General features: G+C 40.3%; 2 protein-coding genes across 5 annotated transcripts in view; one reads left to right on the forward strand and one right to left on the reverse strand.

Annotated features, from left to right (window-relative positions):
* The window catches only part of DDB2 (damage specific DNA binding protein 2), a 49,304-nt gene extending 37,631 nt beyond the window's left edge, over window positions 1-11,673 (reverse strand). Inside the window, exon 1 of the mRNA XM_070759828.1 lies at window positions 11,646-11,673. The gene's annotated coding sequence lies outside the window, so the exon portion shown is untranslated. The remainder of the gene's footprint in view (window positions 1-11,645) is intronic.
* Window positions 8,631-14,853, forward strand: part of PACSIN3 (protein kinase C and casein kinase substrate in neurons 3) — a 45,787-nt gene continuing 39,564 nt past the window's right edge. For all 4 annotated transcript variants that reach the window (XM_070759848.1, XM_070759868.1, XM_070759858.1 and 1 more), the window contains exon 1: window positions 8,631-9,014. The gene's annotated coding sequence lies outside the window, so the exon portion shown is untranslated. The remainder of the gene's footprint in view (window positions 9,015-14,853) is intronic.

Consider the following 14,853-nt stretch of genomic DNA (forward strand, 5'->3'; position numbering starts at 1 on the left):
CAATGTATTTTAAAGGAAGACAAAAATAATTCCAGAATAGCGCTTAAAGCCAGTATGAATGGGACTGATTTTAATGGTACAGGACTAAAATTAATTAATTGTTTCTCCTTCAAATATTTATATATTTTAATAAATTTTAAACAATAAATATACTATGTGTAAAAACTACAGCAAATCCAATAAATAAATAAATAAATATTGCCCCTCAATAGTCTGAGTTCTCTTTACCAATCTCTGAAGGATGGAAGGCTGTGACAACCTTAGTTAAAATAGTTTGTGATTTGTCTGAATGCAGGCAATTGGATTACTTTAATCAATAACTATTCAGTTAATCATGAATATTTTTCGCATATAAGATGTACCTTTTCCCCTCAAAAGAGAGTGGAAATGTTGGTGCATCATATACACCGAATACAGCCATTTCTGGCCTTTTAAAATCCCCCCCCTGCGTCCATTTTTGCAAAAAATGAGTCAGTTTTTGTGGGGAAATGAGGTGCGCAGTGGGTTTGGGAGGCCTACAGAGTGCTTCTGGGGACTGGAGGAAGTCAAAAACACACACAAACAACAACAACACATGGCTGTTTTTTGCCAAAAATTGGGGTGTTTTTGCCTTCCCCAACCCCTAGAAGCATTTTGCAGGCCTCCCAAACCCTCTGCGCACCCTTTTTCACAAAAAATGGGCCCATTTTCACTCTTTTTGTAAAAAATGGAGCACACAGAGGGTTTGTGTGGCCTGCAGAGTGCTCCTGGGGGCCAGGGAGGACAAAAACTTTTTTTTTCTTACCTCTTTGAAATCTTGGTGTGTCTTATACATCAGTGTGTCTTATCGGTTGAAAAATACAGTAGTATGTTGTGCAAACTCATTTACACATCCTACTAACCTATAGCATGGGTTACTTGGTTTTGGTTTAATATGTTGATTGAACCCAATCAGTATGATTGGTAAACTATAGCTGATAGACTAGCCCTATGGGCATAGACAAACCATGATTTTAATAAGTGCAGATTAATGTCCATAACTTTTAGGCTCAAAAACTCTGAAACCTGAGTACAAGAGAAAAATGAAGCCTAAAAAAAGTGAGAAGGCATTTGTTAGGGATGTTATAAAATATATTCTTACAACAGATGACTAGATTGATTTCCCAACAGATAGATACACCACAATGTTTCAAACATGTTAGGAAGAAATTTGTCTTTTTAACATTTTTTTGTATTAAGTCATTTTGGAGAGTGTGTTTACTTTTTGATACTTTAACAGTATAAAGCAGAGGTCTTCAAACTCAGCAACTTTGAAACTTGTAGACTTCAAGTCCCAGAATTCTCCAGCAACCTGGAATTATCCACTGGTCCTCAAGTTTGAGGACTCCTGGTCTAAAGAGAATAGACTATATACATAGGTCCTTTTATCAAGATTTTCATTATTGGCCTTGAATGCTTGCAAATGATTAAAATAAATTCAGCACCCACTTCTAAAATATTAATATACAGATATGATCAAGAACAAGAATTCAAAAACTGTGCATAAATAGCTCACTTTATTTGCAACTATTGCCTTCAATTTTTATATATATGCATAAATGATAAATTACAGCTAATCTGGGAATATTAACTGGTGGAAAATATGAGCTTTTCTTATATAAAATAACAGTTCTTGGATATTTTAGCTGCAGAGGTGGGGAAAATGAAAGCTTGGCAAGATGTTAACAATGTCCATAGCTCAGTAGTAAAACCTGTTTGGTCTCAAATTCAATCCTTGGCAAGTCATTAAAAGAATGAGGGGTGGGGAGAGACCTCTGCCAAAGACTCTACAAATCAATATAGTTGAACAATTGTAGATCAGATGGATTTTTCCTATGTATTTTTAGCAGTTAAAAAATTGTATGAGAAATAATTTTTGTACTGATAGGAACTAACACTTTATTTTGCATATTTTTAGTTGAGATCAAGAAGGAAAAGTTTGTTTTATGCGTATTCTGTCTATTTTTCTTCTGTTCCAAGCTGGAGAGAAAAAAAATTCAAGTTCACTCTTATCCCATATCATTTTAATCAAATGTCTTTCTTTAAAAGTGGTGCACAATTCCTTAAAATTCTTTGTAAAAGTTAAGAAAACAGGTTATTGAGTTTTATTTTAAAGCCACAATTTTTGTACACATCTATTTATAGCATGCAAAAAAGGTTATAGAGTTGGAAAAGACACTGTTTTTCTCAAGAAATAAGTTTGTTTGTAACTACTTCAAATGAGTTTCATAAAGGAAAGTTTGTTCCTGCCAATTTGGGGATCAGCAGCGAAACTCTACACCAGAAGTAAACTTTGAGTAATCAAGAACAATTTAAAAAGCAGTTTCTGGATTTTGGAGAAATCTATTTTCTGAACTGTGAGATGAATTTATCTTTTTTTTTAAAGGTAACTATGGTACCTTGAGTTCCAAGTTTGTGTCCAAGTTTGTTATTGCACAAAATCTTGTCTGTTTTTCATACTCAGAATCCAGAGAGTCATTGCTGGAGATGATGGTATATATTACCATGGAGGAAGAGCATGTTACTATGAAGTTGTTGAGGCCGATTATGGTGCTCTTCATGTAAATATAGAGGCAAAGTAAACATCTGGTGGGGTATTAGCATCATTTTTCCATTTCTGGTTGCTTATGAGAATTGGTTTCATGTTGGACATAAATCGGCTTCTGTCCATCATCAAATATAGGCCTGCCACCCAATGAATGAGAAAATGAACTGTCGTTGTCTAATATAGTTTGTAGCTTATTAATAATGCAACTGATTGCCTTGAGCTGTGAGGTGTAGGAGACAACCAGAGATATTCTATTGTTCTGTTTTTATGGTTATTTTATAGACTCTCCCTAGCTCTATTGATCTGGCTCTATTGACTTCTCTGTTAATCTTGCTGTAGGGGAAGCTCAGCCTCTGAATGCTTGTTTATGTCCATCAAAGCATCTCTGTGAAGTGGGTCAGAACAAATGCGGTTGTAGTATACAGCCAGTGGTGGGCTACTAGCTGGAACACTAAATTGCACTCGCCAAGGCGGCTTGTAAGTGCTTATGGGGCCAGCGCGATTTTGCTTCTGCACCTGTGGAAGTAGCAAAATCGTGCACGGAGGCGGACTAGTGGGTTTTTTGCTTCTGCTGAAACATGGGCGCACCTGCAGCTCCGTGTGCGATTTTGCTACCTCCACAGGTGCAGAAACAAAATCACGCTGGTCCCACAAGCACTTACAAGCCGCGGCTAGTAGCCCACCACTGCATATAGCGTGTATATAAATGATGGAATTGCTTATGTTCAGTATTCTAGGAGGAAGTGATATGTGTTCGTGATTTGTGGATTGCTTGTGTGACATAGCATTTATGATTAAATCTACCGTATGTATGCTATAAATCTACCATGACAGCAAGGAAGTAAATTGTTTTATAGATAGGTTGGGGCTAAGGTTAATGGGAATGTGGAAACAGGTTTGATGAAATTTGATGCAAAAAACTCGTTGCAGATAGTATCAATGAATTTCAAGGAAAAGAGGTTTCAGGGGATGAGAGTATAGGAGATACTATTCTAAGTCAGTTATTTAAAATTTGGCATATTGTGTGATCACAGCCATGACCAGGGGTGGGTTCCTCCCCGTTGAGACCGGATCGTCCAAACCGGTAGCGGCCCGCTAGTGACGTCACAATAGTGTCACGGATCTGGTTCCGTGGGTGCCAGTCTGTAGGCGCCGCCATCTTTTGGGGGGAACTTTTTACTTGTTTGGAAGTGTTTTCCTCTGCTTTTGCTTGAAAAAGAACCCTCCTGCCCATCCCCGTGTTTATACTTACCTTTATTCCTTCACCCGAAGCGTAGCTGATCAGCTCCTCAGCTGTGTTTCAGGCTGATTCTAGCTACTGAGCATGCGCAGAAGCAGAACTGCACAAGGGGCCATGTGCGAGAGCATATTGAGCATGCACAGAAAACATTGCAATTCAAACTGCAATTCAAACAAAGGTAAATGGAACCCACCCCTGCATGTTATTGATTTGCAGGTCAATATTGCCAAAGATAAAATACTTATGTTATATTTTATTTATTTATTAGATTTGTATGCCGCCCCTCTCCGTAGACTTTTATATAAAGATACATAATCTGGTATGAAACTATGTTATATTGATATTGGTGATGTTCCCAAAATTGTTCACCAAAACAGACAAATTAGTTGTTATTCTTCAATTCAAAAGTCAAGCCCTGAAGTATATTACTGTAATACAACCATATCGAATAAACACTGTACTTTCTTAGGTATTGAGTGGCAGACTCATGCTCGCACCCAACTTGAAGCGGAATCTCACAAACAATCAAAAACAATGGAAGATGATGTTAACATGGAAGTAGAGCCTGCAACCAACCCAAAAACTATGTTGCCCCCCACATCCCCAACAGCAGGACTAACCACGACAGGCTCCAACAATATCCTTGCCTTCCGAAAAAGTTTAAAGACTTATATATGCCGCCAGGCCTGGGGTCATAGTTCCCTCTAAGCTGAGCAGTGAGCAATCGCTCACTTAAAAATCATCATCAACTCAAGAGTTTTTCAAACCTGCCCAGAAGCCGAGAGGGAAAGAGTGAGAGGGAAGGAGAGAGAGAGGAAGAGAGAGAAACAGATAGAAAAAAGAGAGGAAGGAAAAGAGAAAGAAAAAGAATGGGAGTAAGGAAGAGAGAAAGAAAATCAAAATCTAGTTTGAAACTAGCTCAACTATTTAAGTGGCATTTTGAGATTGATAGAGTTGCCCTATTATGAGCTCACTGTTATAGACACACAGTACAGTATTTTATTTTGAAATTCTCTGAGGCAAAACAGGGTGGGTTTTTTATTTGTTTGTTTGTTTGTTTATTTATTTAATATTTCTGTGCTGCCCAGTCCCGAAGGGACTGCCGCTCAGACACTATACTTTTCTGCCCACGCCCCCAAAAATTTAGAGGAGACACTGCCTGGGGTCATTAGATCTTCCCCCCTGACCAACTAGTGTTTTAATGTGTAATGTGAATGGTAATGAATGTTTTTAATTATATTAGAACTTTTAGGTTTTTTTATTACATTAATTGGATCCAGATGTATTGTTACATTTTCTTTGATGTGTTGTGAGCCGTCCCAAGTCCTCAGAGAGGGTTGGCATACAAATCAATCAATTAATTAATCAATTAATTAATCAATCAATCAATCAATCAATCAATCACATGCATGATTAGGCTTGCAGTGGTGGGATTCAGCCAGTTTGCACCAGTTCAGGTTAACTTTCTCAACAATTTGGCAAATTGATTGTTGGAAGAAATCATTAGGGCAGAGAACTGGTTGTTAAATTACTTGAATCCCACCACTGGTATTAGAGGCACTTTTGCATGAACCTCCTCTAGTGTAATATATACCATCACCTCTGAGGTCCTTGGTACTCTCTGAGCTTGTTGTTTTCTGGGAGACTCTTCATTATCAAGTTAGCTAATACCTTCAGTGCCGGAAGGGAGTTGAGTTTTCTCTTAAGCTAACAGTAAACAGCTTGATCCAGACCATTCCTACCAGCACTGGCAGAGCAAGCCATTAGTATATAAAAGTAGAACAACTTCCCTCCCCTCTAGCACTGATGATGTTACCTATCTTGGTAATGAGATGTCTGCATAAAAAATGACCAAGCTCAGATAGCACTAAGGACCCCAGGTTCAACTCTGGGTCACACACAATCTTTTCTATCATCAATGCCCCAGTGGATTCTAAGTGGGACAAATAGGTCACACTGTGTACAAACCTGAGCAAATGCAATGTTTTCAATACATTGTAATTAAAGCTTACACTTTCAACAAATGTATTAGTCTGAAAAAATGCTATCAGCTTGCTTCTCACTTTTGGATATAACTCTAGTAAATTACCTTTGAAGAAGGTTAGTTATAGTTATTTAGGTTTGCATAGCCATGGTTTTGATTCTTTTGATAAAACCCACTAAATTTAATAAGATGTTTTGATGGTAAAGAAAATAAGATTATTTGGGAGAATGGTGGCCTATAAATCCAATTAAATAAATAAATTATGCTCCTATGGACGATTTTCTAGGACTGAACTTTCTGATAACATATGGCAACACAACAGGAGTGGGCTCCTCTTACCTTTTCCTACCAGTGTGCTTCTTTCGCGCAAGTGCAAAGGGATGATTTTCCTTCTGCGCATGCTCAGAGCTGAAAAAATTGCCAAAAATTAGGGGGGGAAAGATGGCGGTGCACATGGACCAGCAAAGACAGCAATTGAGCAATCAGTGAGCCACTACTGAAGTGGTGCACCGGACCAAACCGGTAGGAAGCCATCTCTGGAACACAAATATTTTTCTGATACAGTGGCTAAGTTTTACACTCCTTGCTTCCTTTAGCTTAATGCAATGCCATGCACCTATTCAATGTGTACAAAATATCTTTCTATTGAGTAATTAATCGGTGACTATTTCTTACACATAAATGACTCATAAACATTTGCATAGGGTGTGAACTTCAGACAGAAACAAGCACTGGCCTATTTCTGTTGGTGGTAGAAGCTTAATGAGTATTAATATCGAGTGGGGTATTGGGTCTATTCCTCAGAAGAATACTGTCATTTGCATTACTTCAAAATGCCAATGCAAAATCTAACAGAAACAGAATAGTTCATAGGTCAAATGGAAAACCTTGCCTTAAATGAAATAATATAGGTAAATGTAAATTTAGCCTCAAGGCATCCTCCTTATAATAATAACCAATAATTTTGAAATGTGAGGATGTTTAAAACGTGAGGATGTTTGTGTTTTAAATTGGAGAGCTAACACTATTTGTTTAACAGTCCTGGATGTAACCTGAAACTATTGCAGCACCTGGCACTGCTTAATTTGAACCTTAATCTCCCCTCCCACATTCCATTTCAAGGCCCAGCATTTCAACCTTCAGTCAGCCTTTTGCCCCAGGCTTCTTTCTCTGTTTTGGTAACATCTTGTGAGATGAAGAAATATCAGGGCACTTCAAAACCCTTTGTGTTTTCATTATTATTTAAAGGCTGCCCTTATAAGACAATGAGGATTCTGAAAGGTTTAAAATAGAATGATTAGAAGTGGGACTATGTTTGTCAGAGCAATACAGAAATACACTGACCACCATTGAGTTTTTCTCAGCCAGACTTTGCTCTTGGAAACAAAGTGACAGGCTGATGATTATAGGCAAGGAAGGCACAAATATAATAATAATAATAATAATAATAATAATAATAATAATAATAATAATAATAATAATAATAATTTGATACCTCATCTTACAAACCCCTCATTACAAACCCCTCATCATACAAACTTTTCAAGATACAAACCCGGGGTTTAAGATTTTTTTGCCTCTTCTTCCAAACTATTTTCACCTTACAAACCCAAGCCGCCACCAGTGGGATGCCCACCCTCCAGACTTCTGTTGCCAGCGAAGCACCCGTTTTTGCGCTGCTGGGATTCCTCTGAGGCTCCCCTCCATGGGAAACACCACCTCCGGACTTCCGTGTTTTTGCGATGCTGCAGGGGAATCCCAGCAGCGCAAAAATGGGCGCTTTGCTGGCAATGGAAGTCTGGAGGTGGGGTTTCGAGGACGTGTTTTTGCGATGTTGCAATTTCACTGAGGCTCCCCTCCCCTCGTTGCCAGGGAAGCACCCGTTTTTGCCCTGCTGGGATTTCCCTGCATCACAAAAACACGGAAGTTTTCCTCCTCCATTTGGAAGTCTGGAGGTGGGGTATCCCATGGAGGGCAGCCTCAGGGGAATCCCAGCAGCGCAAAAAAGGGTGCTTTGGCTGGCAAAAGGGGTGAGTTTTGGGCTTGCACGCATTAACTACTTTTCCATTGATTCCTATGGGAAACATTGTTTCATCTTACAAACTTTTCACCTTGCAAACCTCATCCCGGAACCAATTAAGTTTGTAATACGAGGTATCACAATAATAATAATAATAATAATAACAACAACAACAACAACAACAACAACAACAACAACAATACAGAGCGAGAACAGTGTGTCCATAGGAATCACAAAGTTTGAGGGTTTGACTGGAAAACTCTCTGCCTAACTCAACACATAGACGTTATCTTTAAGCGTATTAGGCGTATTTGTTTAATGGGTTCCTAGATAAACAGGGTCTATTTACCTAAATAAGTGCAGTAGCTATTTTTAAAATGGGAGTCGCCTTAGATATTATTGCAATCTTTTTTTTCTGTAATAAACGAGCATGCTTGCTTACGAAGCTAAGTAGCGCATCGAGGGATCGTGTAAATCTACCGAGAGGGGGGGGGGGGCGGGTTCTGCGCTTTGGGAGATACTCGAAACCGACGCCCGGGCGTAAGCTCTTTTGCCTAACCCTAGAAGGAGGGCTGGGAAGGTTCGATTACTCATTTTGGCAGCTCCGCGCTTTCCACATGGGCAGAGGCGCTGCTTACTCCGGCGGCGTCCCACCGCACAGGTTTCCTTTCCTTCCAAAAATTGGGTGGGTGGATACCAGCCCCATCTCGCCCCCGTTTCCAGGATGGCCAGCTCAGCCACCACTGCGGCTGCTGGGCAGGGCCTCGGTTCATCCCCCAGCGGGCTAATTGGATCAGAAAGTCCCTCCCGCCCCTGTTGCGGGCGGGCAAGTGTGGGGCGGGGGGGGGATGTGGAGGAGGAAAACTCCGCGTTTTTCCCAGGCTTCCTAAAGCCAGGCCCTCCCTTCGCCCAGAGCAGAGCAGGCCAGCTCCCGCAACAGCGTCCTCCTTCTGAGCTTTGCCCAAGTCCGCCCACCGGCCGTGAGAGGCGGGCCGGGCCCCCTTGGCTGGACGTCCAGCGGCTTGAAATAGGGGGAGGGGCCAGCCCGGAGGCCGAAGAGACCGCTCGCCGGAGCCGGCCGTGAGAGAAGGCGGATTGATCCAGCCCGCGGGTTTTGCCTTCCCTGCCCTGCCCGCCTGTTGCGCCGGAGGAGCCCCGAGACTTTTCCCTTCAGCGGGAACCCTCCGAGCAGCCGTCGGGAGAGGTGAGTCTCCTAGTAACCCTGCTCCCCCGGGGGTGGCGACTATAGCGGGGCTCCGGTTAATTGCGGCTCCCGGTGCCTGCTGAGCCGAAGGGAGGCTTTTTACGAGCGGAGGGGGCTCCTTGCACCCCCCTCCTTTCCTCCTCCATTTGGAAATGCCTGACTTTCCGAGTAAGTCCGAGGACGCCTCATACTCCCCCCCCCCGCGGCTCCTTTTTCCGGCTGTGAGGGGGGAAAAGGGTCCTTCCTTGGAAGTGGGAAGAAGACAAGAGGGCGATTGTCCTCGCCTCAGCTGCTGTGCCGGGAGGGGAGAGCGGCCGGAGCTCCGAGGGGGCGCGGAGGAGCCGCGATCAGCGCGGGGTGAGGAGGGGGCTGTTCCGCTCTCTCTGAGCCCTCTCAGCCTCCCGGCCGTGGGGTTGACAGGAGGGGGGTTTCTCTCTTCTTCCCACGTTGCCCGTGTCGGGGCAGGGAGGAGGGGGAAGAGACACAGCTGTCCCGGTTGAAACTGCCACACCTACCGCGGAGTTTCTGCCGAGGAAGGAAAGCATCGTCTTCGTAATCCCCGATTCCCGCTAAGGGGAGAGTTTGGTTTCGTTGCCTTAGTGGGGGGATTTTAATTCTTAAAAGCCACCGCTCGGAACGCCGGTCCTTTAAATGTTTTGGCGCGGCCTCTCGGTTCCTCGCGCGGGGTCTTCAGGGCGGGGATCCCGTTTGCTGCGATGCAGCCTTGAGGGGTCCCGAGACTATAGTCTAGAGCAGTGTTTCCCAACCTTGGCAACTTGAAGATATTTGGACTTCAACTCCCAGAATTCCCCAGCCAGCGAATGCTTCAAGTTGTCAAGGTTGGGAAACACTGGTCTGGAGGGCAGAAGGGAAAGGGGGGGACGTGATCGAAACGTTTAAATGTGTGAAATGGTTAAATAAGGTTATGGGGGGAAGTGTTTTTAATAGGAAAGTGAACCCAAGAACAAGGGGCCACAATCTGAGGTGAGTTGGGGGAAAGATCAGAAGCAACGCCAGAAATTATTATTTGGCGGAAAGAGTAGTAGATGCTTGGAACAAACTTCCAGCAGATGTGGTTGGTGAATCCACAGTGACTGAATTTAAACATGCCTGGGATAAACATATATCCATCCTAAGATAAAATACAGGAAATAGTATAAGGGCAGACTAGATGGACCACGAGGTCTTTTTCTGCCGTTTCTATGTTTTCTATGAGTGGGAAAAGAGGAAGACAGGGAGGTTGGACAGGGGGGTCCCCATCAGGAAGGTGAAAATAATAGTTACAAGCAGCCAACACTGTTGCCTGGGTCCCGTAAACGTACAGGACTGGGGCGGGGTGAAGGTTTCCCACAGCGAATTCTACCCCTTATAGTTACCAAAGAGTTGTGCCAACTCCCTGCGGGACCCGGAGCTGCGGGTTTCAGCAGACGTAGCTCCTGCCATTTCCCCCATCTTCATAAAAACCAGTGTTAAGCAATGAGCTATACTATAGCTGCACAATATAGGGGATAGGAGTAGTACCTTAGGAACTTTCCATCTGGAAGCACCTGTAGCTTCAAGCCTAGTCATCCTCTCCTTCCTGCTGTTGTACTTTCAAATACTGCATCCTGCCTTTAATAAATACCTTGATATCTGACAGAAGTAAGCCAAAGACAACTTGGAACATTTTGTCATTTGCTTACTCACCCTATGCTCAAGGTGAGAGAATTAAACAAGTGTATCCCTTTAGATGGGATGTGCCCAAATCAGCCTGAGAGCATAGTAGCTGTATTGTAACATGATGGAATTTAAAGGGACGGTGGAACTATGATCTCGATTATGCCACAAGTTCCCACTCTTCTAGAGATGATTGATATGAAATAACAGGAGCCACTGGTATAAATTTTTAAAAGGTTGATAATGTGGGCAAGTTGTTTTGGGGGAAAAAACAGAAGGATAAAAGTTGAAACTCTTATAGTAATAAAATGGGGATTATACTGCTTCAGATGGTTTATGTTGATAATGAGTTTCTTTTTAGCTGGGAAATAGATCTCTCAAAATCTTGGACAAGCAGAATCCAGGTGTATTCTCAGTTCTTGTGACATTGGTATTGGGCTTCAAAATTTCAGAGTTGTCTGATCAGAAGGAAAGAGGTTCATGTGGCTACCCTCACACTTTTTACATATGTTGTCTGTGCTTTGTCCTTTTTTGACTTGGAAGAGGTCAGAAGCTCTTCAAGACAAATGTTAGAGGAATTTTGCAAGCTGTACAAAGTAAACCAGTCTAGCAGCTTTCTGTGCCAATTGAAGTTTCTTTACTTATTCTGTCTCTTTGAAGAGTTAGTCAAATAAGAGAGAAAGCCTGGAGTGCTTCAAATATCTTTTTCTGAATTTTGCATGGCTTCAAAAGATGATATAAGATTTAAGCAGCTATGAGACTACTTATATTGGAGTGTCTGTTTTTAGTAGTACGTGATGATATAAACCTACCTGAGGATTTATCTTGTGAATAGAATTGAAATTTTATTTTAAAAATGATGTCACTTAATTAGATTTTTCTCTGATCACTGCATTACGTTTCTTAACATAGCAAATAAAGATGACAATGATGGATAACATCTATAATGTAGAGAATAAAATTACACTGACTCACCTAAATCTAGGTATGAGCTGAAGTGAAACAGAAATGGAATTCTTCATGGTATGTTGCACAATAAAATACCTGATGTTTTATTGAAGGCTTGTTTGTTCCAGTTCTTGTTCCATGGCTTCTGACAGCTGTGACAAATGAAAAAACAAAATGATTACTTAACCTCTCACAAATGCTAGCTAGGAGGTAGAAATATTATTAGATATTCTACAGATTTGTGTGTTTTTGTCATGGGAGCCAAGATTAGGCAATAATTTCAGCTAAGCACTTTATTTCCCCCCTTCCCCCCACCCTTTTACTTGGATTCCTGAGTACAAAATATCATACCTTCTCCCGTATTACAAACACGGATGTGTGCTATTTTTTCTAGAACAACAGAAACAAGCTTCTTGTGGGCATTCAACCTCACAATTTCCCCAGGATGGGAGGTGAGCCTAATTTTTCAAAATGACAGAGATGCTATCTGTATAGCCAGAGGAAAGTTATTTTGTGTGCTTTTGAGTAAAACAAATTTGCCAATATAGCTTGTGGGAACAATATTTCTAGGTTTGAGCCAGGATGTAAAGAATCACTAACTCTGTGACTTCCAACTGTCTCTAATTTTGGGGACAAATATCCTAGGCTTTCTTCATGTTCCTTCAGTACCTGAAGGGTGAGATCTTATTGGATCGTTGAAAAAAGCCTGTGTTAAGGTACAGGTGCATATTAAAGGACATCTAGCTCTTTCTGAGCGTAAATTATTTGTTTGCAGACTTTTCACTATCTGACTAGGTAACATCCATGCAAGCGAGTGTGGCATTCAATCCTTGTTTATTATATACAGTAGCTTGTGCTGTCAGTTTGAAATCCATCGAATGCATTGTATACAGGTAGTCCTTGATTTACAACCAATCATTTAGCAACTGTTTGAAGTAATAACAGCACTGGAAAAAAGTGACACGACTGGTTCTAACACAACTGTTGCAGCATCCCCACAGTTACGTGATCGAAATTTGGGCACTTGATAATAGGCATATATTTATGATGGTTGCATCATAATTGGAGGGGTCACTTTGCCAATTGCAACCTTCTCAAGTGGAAAGCTGTACTGTATACAGCAATCCAACAACAACAGTAACATAATTCACTTAACAACTGCAGTGATTTACTATAACTATAACTGCATTAGCCATGGAATTTTGGGGCTCAATTGTGGTTGTAAGTTGAGGACCACCTCTACATTGAGTATAGGATCCATAAATCATGAATATAGAAAGGAGGACTATAATTGAATTAAAGCAAACTATTACATTTGATTTAATTATTTCCTAGGGTTTTTTTTTAATTAACAGATTCTTTATAGATTCTTCAGGACTTAATAGAGAGATTATATTCTGCCACAACCAAAAATTATTCCCAGTTCACAATGGATAATCCACTGCTGTTTAATTCTAGAGCACAAGGATGGTTGTCGCAAAAATCTCACAAAGTTGCATATCACTACTATTTGCATTGTTATTTAATTCTTAACATATCTATGGGTGAATTTAGTATATTTTTCAGCAAATGATTCAGTTCTTCCATAAAGGATATTATTCAGATATTATATCACAGATTATCAATATGTGAGACACACTTGATTATTTCTTATAAGCTTTATTTATAAAGATGCTCTTTTTCTTCTGAGGGTAAAAAGAAACCAAAAATGTAGATTGAGCTAAGGAATCTGTACATAAAATCTTGCAAGCTACAGTATTCTTGTTTCAGGGAAGTTTTCTTATAAACTAACTGCCTTTCCTTAAAATATTATTTTAATAACCCTTTTTCAGGAATCTGTTACATTTCAATGAAGTATTTATTATTTGAACTATATATAGAAAAAGTTCTAAGATTCACATAAATGCAGAGAGAAAACATTTTTGGCCAGGAAGCCATTCCTGTAGTTGATGATAACTGTGTTACATAATCTACATGGTAAGGTTTAGAATAACCTATCAAATGAATTTCCAATGTCAACCCATAAACAATCACACTTTTGAGAATATTAAAGTTATCCTTTTCTACTGTAACCATTATCTGCTCTTTCATTGGTTTTGATTATCTTGGGTAGGAAGAAGAGAGATGTGAATGTTGGTTTGTCATTTGGACTAACACTTTCCTTACTTCAACCACAATCTACATAAGCTGTAGCTGAACCTTCCCACATAGTTGTTTACTGTATAGTTATTATTGAGCTTTCATGTCAATAGATGCATTTAGGCATAATCTGGGTCACTTGACATGGAAATCTCACTCCTCTGCATTGTATGTTTAAATGCACGACACAATATTAAGAGTAATTTTCTGGCTATTTGCATGGTAGTATTGGGTATTATATGTGGCATAATTAGATGTTTAAATGCATGGCTCTGCATTGTAATTTTCTTCATATTTACATTATTGTATTAAGTATTATCTGTGGCATAATTATGGTAGATTACAATGAGTTTCTTTCACAAGTTAGCCATCCTTCGCATACTTTACAACAAGTTGAGACAATATTTCTGCTGCGCAGGAATTAAAATTTTTTAGGCTCGTCTAAGATTTTCAAAGTCATGTGATTTAAGACTACAGTAAACTTTTGATTTCATAAATTAATAGAGGGCATAACTGTCAGATTCAAATTCATTTAAATGTCAGTTGAATCGGATTGTAATACAAGAGAAAAATTTGAAATGGGATTTAATGCATACATCAAAGGGTGTAACAACTGCATAAAAGGATGAATAGTTTGTATATTGCATCTAAAGACTGCTAAAGTAAGGTCAGTTAATTGGAGTTTAACTGCAGTTAGAAATATATACAGCTGTTTGTATATAAATGTCCTCTTATGGACTACAAACCTAAAAGGTTTACTTGTGCCCATGTGTTGACAGGATCTCTTGATTTCCCAGTCACTTGATATGTATCATATCTTAAGTACTATCTCAGTTATCATCACAACAAATGTTTTAGAATATTAGTATCCATGTGTTAAAACAGAATGTAAGGAATGAAGACAAGTGACTCTTACTAAGATAAAGCAATAAATTCATAGGCGGGTTAATAATTGCAGTAGAATTACGAGGATTGCCCAGGATGCTTACTGAAGTGCAAAATATCGACAGGGTCAATGCCACTCGAGAATGTCTTGACCATTTTGAGATTGAAGGTGAGGGTTTTCTCAACTGTATAGTAACAGGAGATGAAACTT

This window comes from Erythrolamprus reginae, chromosome 1 (assembly GCF_031021105.1).
Source record: "Erythrolamprus reginae isolate rEryReg1 chromosome 1, rEryReg1.hap1, whole genome shotgun sequence".
Lineage (NCBI taxonomy): Eukaryota > Metazoa > Chordata > Lepidosauria > Squamata > Dipsadidae > Erythrolamprus > Erythrolamprus reginae.